An 11,621-nucleotide genomic window follows, 5' to 3' on the forward strand; every position below is an offset into this window, starting at 1 on the left:
TCAGAGACCTTTAGCACCTTGTACAAGATCTGTCGTCGGGCAGGACCGGGACTCCAAAGCCTTGCCTTTTCCTTGCACAGCCCTCCTGGCCAGTGTGATCGCCCATTCTGAGGACTGGGTCCGACACGCTGTGGAGGTGGGGCAGAAAGTCATGAGCTCCTCCCCCCCACGTGTTCTTATTCCCAGATTTTGTACCACGGTTCATTCTTAAATCCCTTCGCCCCTCCACCCCCTTTGTTAGTAGATCTTTCCAGATCGCCAGGATGCCACTACCCCCGCCCCCTTCTTAATAAACCCCTGCTTCCTCACCCCCTTGCCCCGCACCCTGGGATTTTTCGGAGCCTGCCTGTCGGTTATTTATATCCACTGGAGCGGTCCAAGAATGTTCTGAGTCTGACCTAATCGCCACCTGCTCGGTCTCCCGGCCCCTCCCGCTTCCTCCTGGGCCCGGTGACCCAGGCGGCCGTGCCCTCCGCCTGGCAGGCAAGAGGGGGCGCAGGTCTGCGCGGTCCGACGCCGGGGGCGCTCAGAGGGTCTGGACCGCGCAAATTGCTCTGGGCCGCAAACCCTCCCGCGCTCTCGGAGGAGTGCGCCCCCAGGGGACGGCGTGCTCGCTGGGAAGCAGAGAGCCAAGCTGTTCTCTCCCCAGCACGTCCTCTCGGTCCCCACGCCCCCGCCCCCACCCCTACTCCCCGAGGAGTGTGAGTCCGTGTGCACGGATTTTTAAACGACAGTTTTAGAAATAGCAAAATTATGTAGTTTCTAAATCCGGGAGGAATCACGGACGCGTTCTCTGCGCAGATAAATCCGCTCATAAAATGAAAAGGGGGCTTGCAGAGAATGAACGGGGAGAATTTCAAACGGGCATCTAAGCCGCTGAGGACTGACTTGCCCTGCAGTCCCCGTGGGAGGGTGAAACCGCCTGTGGGGCACCCTAGACAAGACGCGTTCGGCCCCTCGCACCTGAGTAGTGGATCCTCGCCTGGGCGCTCGCAGGGTGTGAACCCAGCAGGATGTAGCTCCCGAGACAAGTTTCAACACCCACTCTCTGCTGGGGCTTGAAGTCCCTTTTCTCCATATCTCTGTTTCCACCTCTATGAAACATGACAGGTGACTAGGCTGACCTCCCAAAAGGGCCTGTGCAGCAGCTAATTAATGATTGTAAAACGACTGCAAATAAGAGGAGCTGAGGGAACATCTAACGACAGCCATATTATTATTGTATTATTATTCAAAATCAGTTACCATCCCACCTAGTGCCCGGAGGGGCTTTAGGCACCTGGACAGAAAGTGTGAAATCACAAGAAAGAAATGAATTACAGGAGCCACCTATCAAAAACCCATTAAAAATAAAGGCTGCAAGCCAGACTCTGGGATCTAGGGAAGTCTCTCTAGAAACTCAGAAAAAACAGGGCTGTTTGTCAGACCACAAAGAGAAGGGAATGCAGAGTGGGAAACATCTGGCATCCCTCGGGTTCAAATCTGGAGAAATGCTGCAGCTGATCTTAATTGCCCCTAAGGTACTGTAGGGAGAAAAAAATAAACCAAAACCCAGAGCATAGGGAGCTGCTTCAAGGGTCAGAGGAGACAGAGCTGACCTTGGAAAGCCAAGTCCTCCTAGTGCTGCCCCAGGGTCCAGATTTCTGTGCTCCGCAGCCAGAGCCCCTAAACACTCACGGGGCTCCATCAGTGGGTTCCCGACTTGAACAGTGCTCAAGATGGGATGCCCGAGGTCAGGAGGACCGGATAGACAGAAACCCAGAGAGGCAGCTTGGCTCCCGGCACCAGGCGGCAGGTTGGTCCTCAGCCCAAGTTCACAACACTCACAGACTCACTCACCTTGAGTTTCTGGAATGTCCTAAGCACTGTTCCTTTGTTTATTTATTTATTCACTCAGCCAATCAAGAAAACATTTGCATTTTTGCTTTATGCTAAGCCCTAGGCTGGGTGTTGGGAATACAAAAATAAAAAAAGCAGAGTCCGAGATGTACGTTAATGATACAATATGAGCAGGAAATACTACGGGGAAACAGAAGCAGAAAAGACCACCTTTCACTGGGCAACAGCACTTGACTGGTCTTGATGAGCAAGAATTAGTCATGTGGAGAGGCATTCTAGGCGGGAGCATCAGGGTGTGCCAAGCGCCAGAGGTGGTAGCATATGACGTGGTAACCCAGCAATTCCACTTTTTGGTATCTACCCCAGACAAACGTGTACAAGACTAGGAAAAGGTCCAAGGATGTTTGCATATAGTATTGTTTGCAGTAAGGGAAAAACTAGAAACAAATGGGTAGTGGTTGGGTGACATCCCTGGGGGTCCAGTGGTTGGTTGGGATGCTGCCCTTCTACTGCAGGGGCCATGGGTTCAATCCCTGATCGGGGCAATGAGATCCTGCATGCCATGTGGTATAGTCAAAAAAAATTTTTTTAATGAAGGAAAAAAAAAGAGGCCATTGGTTGAATAACCTAAAGTCCATTCATGCTTTTGGATTACTCTGCAATAACTAAAGAATAGGGGAGATAAAAATGTGCTCTTTTATGAAGACATCCAAGATACTATTGAATGCAAAAAAGCAAAGTGCAGAACACTCAGAATCTTCAGAGAATATGCACTAAACTGATTTTGGTTTCTCTCTAGAGAGAGGCTTCCCAGATAGCTCAATGGTAAAGAATCTGCCTGTCAATGCAGGAGACACAGGAGATGCCAGTCTGATCCCTGTGTGGAGAAGATCCCCTGGAATAGGAAATCGCAACCCACTTCAGTATTCTGGCCTGGAAAATTCCATGGACAGAGGAGCCTGGCGGGCTACAGTCCCTAGGGTTGCAAAAAGCTGGACACGACTGAGCATGCACGCACACTCTAGAGAGAACTGGTGAAGGAGATCTTTGTAATCTTTGAAAATTAACGATGAGTATGTACTTAAGCATAAATTGTAAAATTAAACAGTTTTGTTTTAGGAGATGGTGATGGGTCTTATTGTCTAAAACGGTGCTGCTCCTTTCATACTTCTCATAGACAATCTCACTGTTTGAAAGGAAGTGACTAGATCAGATTTGTCCTTTAAAAAGATAACTCTGGCAGCCCTTCAGAGTGTAGATTGGAGTGGGCAGAGAGCTGCAGGCAGGACTGATCTCCTCTGAAGGCTGCTGTTTGTCTCCGTAGCCTCTGGACATTGCCCCAGCATTCCAGACGGGCAGCTGAGTAAAGTATTCTGCTTCAACAGCTATGTTTTTAAGATTTCAGGCAACCCCAGGTGGAAAAACTAGTCCTAGTTACTGAGAAGGGTTAACCTCAGTCGGGTTGGCCGGGGGTGGCTGTTTCTGGGCTGAAACACAGGAAGAACAGCAGATGGATGGCATTAGAGTGAAAAATGTGTAGCAGATTTCAGAGCAGGGACTATAGAGAAAGCCTCTCTGGGGTCAGGAATTTGCCTGGGGCAGAGTCCTCCGAAGGTACTGTTGCACAGTCCACGTTGCAGCTCTGCAGGCAAGGGTTCTGCTCAGGAAGCCTGCCCTGGTTCACTGGGACCCTTCCCCAAAGTCCACTGGGGACCTCCTTTTTGGTAAAAGAGGAATTCTAGTGGGGGATCCATTCAGTTCAGCTGACTTTCAGAGAACACCTGCTATGCCAGACACCATGCTGGATGCTTGGTCCAGTGTAAACAAAGCAGATATGTTTCCTGATTCTGTGGATATGATAGGATAGGATAAAGCGACCCCATGGACTCTTTGCAACCCCATGGACTGAAACCTGCCAGGCTCCTCTGTCTGTGGGATTCTCCAGGCAAGACTACTGGAATGGGTTGTCATTCCCTTCTCCAGGGGATCTTTCTGACCCAGGGATCGAACCTGAGTCTCCTGCATTGCAGGTGGATTCTTTACCATCTAAGCCACCAGGGAAGCTTCATGGAGTTTCCCACTAAAGTCAAAAGCCTGCATACACAATTACAAATTGTGATATGTGTTTTAAAGGGGAATAAAGGGTGAAACAGATCACCAGCCCAGGTTGGATGCATGAGACAAGTGCTCAGGGCTGGTGCACTGGGAAGACCCAAAGGGATGGGATGAAGAGGGAGGTGGGGGGGGGGGGATTGGGATGGGGAACACATGTAAATCCGTGGCTGATTCATGTCAATGTATGGCAAAAAAACACTACAATATTGTAAAGTAATTAGCCTCCAATTAATAAAAATAAATGGAAAAATAAATAAAGGCTGTTGAAAACATTTGGCAAAAAATAAATAATAAAGGGGAATAAAAAGGATACAGTGCTATGAAAGAAGAATAACAGGGGGAGCATAATTTCAATGGGTCAGAGGGTTAGAAGAAACCTCTCAGGAAGTTTAAGCTTCTGTACCCCCAGAGGCCCAAAAGACAAATAAAAGTTAGCTAGGTAAAGAGGGAACCTAGAAGACGGCATTCCAGGCAGAAGAACTGATGTGTGCAAAGTCCCTCTGATGGGAACTTGACCTGGGAAAGAAGGGCGGAGTGGTGAAAGAGAGGGCAAGAGGGCCAGGGTGAGGTAAGAGGGGCAGGCAGCTCTCAGATACTGCAGGCTTTGTTTTATTCTGAGTGCAGAATTTAAACAGAAGAGAGACCCTAAAGATCTTTCTGAATGTTGTGTGAGGAATAGATTAGAGCAGGGGATCAGCAAACTGTAGCCTGGATGGCCCACAAGGTAAGAAGATTTTTCTTTTATTTATTTTTTGTTTGTTTTCAAAGCTATAAATCTTTTAAATATTATTATTTAAAAAAGATTATTATTATATATTTATTTGGCTGTGTCAGGCCTTAGTTGCGTCACACAGGATCTTTCCTTTCAGCTTGTGGACCCGGGAGTTTCGGAATAAGGGCCTAGTTGTCTGGCGGCATGTGGGCTCCTGACCAGGGACTGAAACTGCATCTCCTGCATTGCAAGGCAGATTCTTTTTTTTTTTTTTTAATGGCCAATTGATTTTTTTTCTTAATTTTTTAAACACCAAAACCATTTTGTATTGGGGTATAGCCAATTAACAATGTTGTGGTAGTCTCAGGTGAAGAGCAGAGGGACTCAGCCATGCAAGGCGGATTCTTAACCCCTGGGCCACGAAGGAAATCCCTAAGAACAACTTTTACTTAATTAAACAGTTGAAAAGAATCAAAAGAAGAATACTCTCTGTGTTACATGAAGGTTAGAAGGAATTCAAATGTCAGTGTCAATAATTTCAATTATCTATTGAAATTAAAATTGTCAATAAAGTTTTATTGGTACACAGGCACTCTCCTGACCCTTACTGATGAGCCCGAGACCTGGGAGGAGGTACAGAAACTGCAGAAAGGGAGCCCTCTGTAACGCGAGGCAAGCCCGGACCGAGGGGGTGGGAGGGGCGCTCACAGAGTGTCTGTGAGCTGCAGGCGTTCTGCAGAGCGCCTGGTCACCCCAGCCTCATAACAACCCTGTCTAGTTGGATTGATTCTTCCCAATTAACAATGGAGGGAAGAGACTTTGAGAGGTGCGGGATCTGCTTTAGGACACAGCTAGGCCGTGGGAACCTGAGGCCTCACCACCACCAGGGAACAACTTTTCCCTCTTGGTGATACCGAGCACCCATGGCAGAGATTTGGACATATTAGCTTCCGAGGGCTGCCAAGCAACAAACCGGTGACTTAAAACAGCAGAAATGTCTTTTCTTACAGTTCTGGAGGCCGAAAGTCCAAAACCAAAGTGTTGGTAGGGCCACACCTCCCTCTCCAGGCTCTGGGGAAGACGCTTTCCTTGTCCTTCTGCTGGCTGCCGGTAGCTGCTGGCAACCTGGGGGTATATCTGGTGTCCCCTGGGCGACAGTCATATCACTCCAGTCTCTGCCTAGCTCTTCACATCCTCTCTATGTGTTTGTCTATGTGTCTTATCTCCTTCTGCCTCACTCCTATAAGGACACTTGCCACTGGATTACAGTCTAATCGGATAATTCAAGATGATCTCCTTATTTTAAAATCCTTAATTACATCTGCAAAGACCCTCTTTCTCAATAAGATATCATTCACAGGTTCTGCAGATTCAGTTCAGTTCAGTTCAGTCACTCAGTTGTGCCTGACTCCATGGACTGCAGCACACCAGGCTTCCCTGTCCATCACCAACTCCTAGAGCTTACTCAAATTCACGTCCATCAAGTCGGTGATGCCATCCAACCATCTCATCCTCTGTTGTCCCCTTCTTCTCCTGCCTTCAATCTTTCCCAGCATCAGGGTCTTTTCAAATGAGTCAGTTCTTCACATCAGGTAGCCGAATATTTAGGACTGATTTCCTTTAGGATGGACTGGTTGGATCTCCTTGCAGTCCAAGGGACTCTAAAGAGTCTTCTCCAACACCACAGTTCAAAAGCATCAATTCTTCAGCACTTAGCTTTCTTTATAGTCCAACTCTCACATCCATAATGACTACTGGAAAAACCATAGCCTTGACTAGATAGACCTTTGTTGGCAAAGTAATGTCTTTCCTTTTTAATATGCTGTCTAGGTTAGTCATAACTTTTCTTCCAAGGAGTAAGCATCTTTCAATTTCATAGCTGCAGTCACCATCTGCAGTGATTTTGGAGCCCCCCAAAAATAAAGTCTATCACTGTTTCCACTGTTCCCCCATCTATTTGCCATGAAGTGATGGGACCAGATGCCATGATCATAGTTTTCTGAATATTGAGCCAACTTTTTCACTCTCCTCTTTCACTTTCATCAAGAGGCTTGTTAGTTCTTCTTCGCCTTCTGCCATATGGGTGGTGTTATCTGCATATCTGAGGTTATTGGTATTTCTCCTGGCAATCTTGATTCCAGCTTGTGCTTCATCCAGCCCAGCATTTCTCATGATGTACTCTGCATATATATTAAATAAGCAGGATGACAACATACAGCCTTGACGTACTCCTTTCCCTATTTGGAACCAGTCTGTTGTTCCATGTCCAGTTCTAACTGTTGCTTCCTGACCTGCATACAGATTTCTCAAAAGGCAGGTCAGGTGGTCTGGTATTCCCATCTCTTTCAGAATTTTCCACAGTTTGTGGTGATCCACACAGTCAAAGGCTTTGGCATAGTCAATAAAGCAGATATAGATGTTTTTCTGGAACTCTCTTGCTTTTTTGATAATCCAATGGATGTTGGCAATTTGATCTCTGGTTCCTCTACCTTTTCTAAAACCAGCTTGAATATCTGGAAGTTCACAGTTCACATACTATTAAAGCCTGGCTTGGAGAATTTTGAGCATTACTTTACTACCGTGTGAGATGAGTGCAATTCTGCGGTAGTTTGAGCATTCTTTGTTATTGCCTTTCTTTGGAAGCTTCAGCATCAGTCCTTCCAATGAATATTCAGGACTGATTTCCTTTAGGATGGACTGGTTGGATCTCCTTGCAGTCCAAGGGACTCTCAAGAGTCTTCTCCCACACCACAATTCAAAAGCATCAATTCTTTGGCGTTCATCTTTCTTTATAGTCCAACTCTCACATCCATACATGACTACTGGAAAAACCATAGCTTTGACTAGACGGACCTTTGCTGGCAAGGTAATGTCTCTGCTTTTTAATAGGTTGGTCATAGCTTTTCTTCCAAGCAGCAAGCGTCTTTAATTTCATGGCTGCAGTCACCATCTGCAGTGATTTTAGAGCCCAAGAAAATAAAGTCTCTCACTGTTTCCATTACTTCCCCATCTATTTGCCCATCTATTCTGGAGATTAGGATATGGGTATATCTTTTCGAGGGCCATCATTCAACCCTCCACACAATCCTGGAGGAACCCACAGCTGTCAGCCTTGGACATCTAGTAAAATGCTTCTTGAGCTTAAAAAGCAGTCTGCCTTTTCAGAGACTTTCTTCATCCAGTTTCATAAATCTATCCACCTCTTTGCAGAATGGATCAGCAGCCTAAACGCTGTCAACACGAATGGGGCATGCTCTTCTAGATTGCCTATCGCTATGACAAAAGGCTCAGATTCTGGGGCTTTCTGACGCTGGGCAAGTCAAGCATAAAGAGGAGTCACAGTAAAGGTGCCAGCGATGATGCCCACGAAGAGTGTGGAGTGTGGGGGAGGATGTGTGTAAATCGTTACTAAGAATGCCCCCTCCCCCAGGCTATCCGCTTCACCTATAAGAACTACAGCTATCCTGGCAGCTTATCACCGTCCTTTACAAGGAGAATGTTAACTGAGGTTCCTCGGGCAAGTTTTTTATCACATGCTGCTGGGGTTACAAACGTCCTAATAACAAGACCTTGGCTCCTAGGGATAGGAGCCAAAGGCGGGCAGTGGGGAGGGGAGGGGGAAGAGGGAAATGTACAGAGATGTAAATGCAGTTCTCCCGGTCCCACCAGCGGGTGACTCATCCGCTCAGGGAGAACCGGCTTGGCTTTAACACAAAGAGAACCCTTTTTATTTCTGCCACTTGGGACTTTTGCAGTCCCTGGAAGAGACCTTTGGCTTGAGGAGAGGGAGTAGAAGGCATGGCCTGAACTCAGACGCCTGGTTTCTCATTCTCTGCTCCCCGCTCTTCCCATGATGGCTCAGTGACTGGTGAGAATTCTGGAGAACAACCTCTCCACCACCTTTTTCAAACCTTATCAGTAAAAATCATGCTGCCAGGAGATTATATAACAACTTCTATTTGTAGAGCACTTTACAGTTTGCGAAGCACTTTCATATATTATTTTAGCACTCTGGCGAATGCCCTGCAGCTCTGGCTGCCTAGGGAAGTTTTCTGGCATCCTGTACCATGGTATTTCATGACAGGATATTGATTTAGTGTGTGGATGGTGCTTCATCCCCCACAGCAAAGAGAGTAAGTAGGGTTTGGGGGTATTTACACAGCTGTCTGACACTCCCAAAGCTACCCCAAATTATTATATTTTTGAAAACTGATGCTGTTCCCAGAAAGTGGGAGTCATGCCTTCACTTCACATTATTACGAATCTATTCATATTTGGGCAGTTAAATATGTATTGGAGATGCCAAGTAATGAGGACTCTGGATGCTGTATTCAGTCTGTCTCCAGTCCTTTAGGAGGAATTTAAACTTCAGTTTCCTGCAAATGCTGCCGAATCCTTGAGGCTGTTATTTGCAAACCACTGGATGCAGTAAATGTGTGTGGGAAGCCTGCACACGCCATCCGTGTGGATTATGGATGGTTTTGCAGACTCAGCGGAGTGTTTGGATCCACAGACAGCTTGATCAGAATCGGAGTCATGTATCAGCCTGCAATAGGACAATAATCCCTACTCGATGGAAACTTCCCACAGGGAGACCAGAGTTGAAAGCAGTCCCTTGTTTCCGTGGCTTTAACAGCAAGTCAGTCACAGGATCACAGATTTTAAAATCAAAAAGGATCTGAGAGACCCGCCTCCTCTCTCCCTTTCATTAGGTGATGAGGCCACTAAGGCACAGAGAAGCGAAATGACAGCTCCAAGACCACACACACAGTCTCAGCACAGTGCTCTCTCCACCGCGCTATATTATTTGTTCCAGAAAACACCTAAGCCACACATTGTTTTGCAGATCAAAGAAACTGGCATTATTTAGGGCCACGCTCACGGGCTGCCAGGCTTCCAGTGTGAACGCGAGGCCTTGATTTGCTACCACCAGCAGCTTTTGAATGAATTGCCTTGTGATGCCTTATGTCAAAAGTAGTGTCACAGATGGAACCCAAACATCTGTAAACAGGGCTTCACGGCACAACCTCTCCATGGCATGAAACCAGAGCAATGCTGTACCATTCACCCCATTATGAGATTAGCTGCATCAAAAATATGTATTAAATAGTTTTGTCCACTGTGCACCCAATGGTTCATCAGATGGGAATGGATCAAGTCCCTCGTGAAACAACAAAACTCAGGGTAAGAATGGCCCATCACACGACCTGAGGCAAAGTGCTTCACTGGTATGTGCAAGGTAGGTTTTCACCGCTCACATGAGGTTTGTTTGTTGTTGTTGTTTTATATCCACCATGGAAGACTCCTCAGTCCTAAACAAAGATTGTAGGAAATTCTGGTATTGAGCAGGACATTTCCTTTGCTCGTGAACCCATTATGGCTAACAATTACCTCCCTGCCCTTCTGTTTTCTACTCCTTCTGCCTGGAAGGTTCTCCCCATCTCCCCTTCCTCAGTTTCCTCTCAAGATTTACCTTAAGTGTCACCTTCTCCGGGAAGATTTCCTTGACTCTGTTTGTTCGCTTAGTGAACACTTTCTGGCCACGCCCACAAAGCATGTGCGATCTTCTTCCCCAACCTGGGATCGAACCCACGCCCCCTACATTGGGGGCATTGAGTCTTAACCACCAGAATGCCGCCAGGTAAGTCCCAACACTGTCCCTTGTGTACTCAACTCTGAAATGAGTTCAAGAGTCCCTTTTCTGTGCCCCCTACCCCACATGAATCCAGTGCTTCCTCTCTCACCCAGCTTATCACACAATGCTGTAGTTGTATGTTTACTTGTTGATTAAAAGGCATACTCCATGGGACAATAGAGCATTTTTTTCACTTCAGCATTCTTTTTGACTGGAATAATGCCAGGAACAGTGTGGGTTTTGATAAATGTCAGAAGAATGAATTCTTCGGCTTACCATACCACCTCCCCCTTTATCTGACCTCTCTCACTTTCCACAATCCTTGATTGACTTATTTTTTATATTTACTTGGCTGTGCCAGGTCCTAGTTGGGGCACTCGGGATCTTCACTGTGGCAAGCAAACTCTTATTTCTTGACCAGGGATTGAACCTGGGCCCCCTGCATCGGGAGCACAGACTCTTAGCCACTGGACCGCCAGGGAAGTCTCTGCACAGATCTTTAACATGATCAGTTTTCTCCTCTGCAAGCTGCCTCCTATCCTGCTCATGAATGTTCATGCCCCCAAGCCAAATACCATTAGGGACATGCATGGAATTGAACTCTGGGTCTACTGCCATTGCAACAGAGGACGCATACCATGGGGAAGGGCGGGACATCTCTGAAAGAAGATGTTAGATAGAAACAGGAGGAAATTCCCTGGTTGTCCAATGGTTAGGACTCCGTGTTCTCATTGCCAAGGGCCCAGGTTCAATCCCTGGTTGGGGAACTTAGACCCTTCATGCTGCTCTGCTAAACCAGATGGTTTGGATAAGGGCTCAGAGAAGTGGGCCTTTGCTCTGGATTGGAGGCTGTCAGGACACAGGAATGGTTCTATGATTGCATATCAATAAGAATGAAGCAAAGCTAACGCTGTGATTAGCAAAGAATCTGCAGTCATTCATATTAGCCAAAATAATAGGGGAATGTTTGGGTCGTTTCTGTGGTTTGGCCAGTGTTCATACATCTGTCTGTATTCAGACATCAGTGATTATCTTTTTGTGTTGATCTATCAAGATTACACAGGCTCAGTAGTCGTGGCGCAGAGGCTTAGTTGCTTCAAGGTATGGGGGAATCTTCCGGGACCAGGGATCCAACCCGTGTCTCCTGCATTAGCCGGTGGATTCTTTGGCTTTCCCACAGTGCAGAGACACAAGAAACATGAGTTCAATCCCTGGGTCAGGAAGATCTCCTGAAGAAGGAAATAACCCACTCCAGTATTCTTGCCTAGAAAAGTCCATGGACAGAAGAGCCTGGTGGGCTACAGTCCATGGGGTCACAAA

This window comes from Dama dama, chromosome 1 (genome assembly GCF_033118175.1).
Source record: "Dama dama isolate Ldn47 chromosome 1, ASM3311817v1, whole genome shotgun sequence".
Classification (NCBI taxonomy): Eukaryota; Metazoa; Chordata; class Mammalia; order Artiodactyla; family Cervidae; genus Dama; species Dama dama.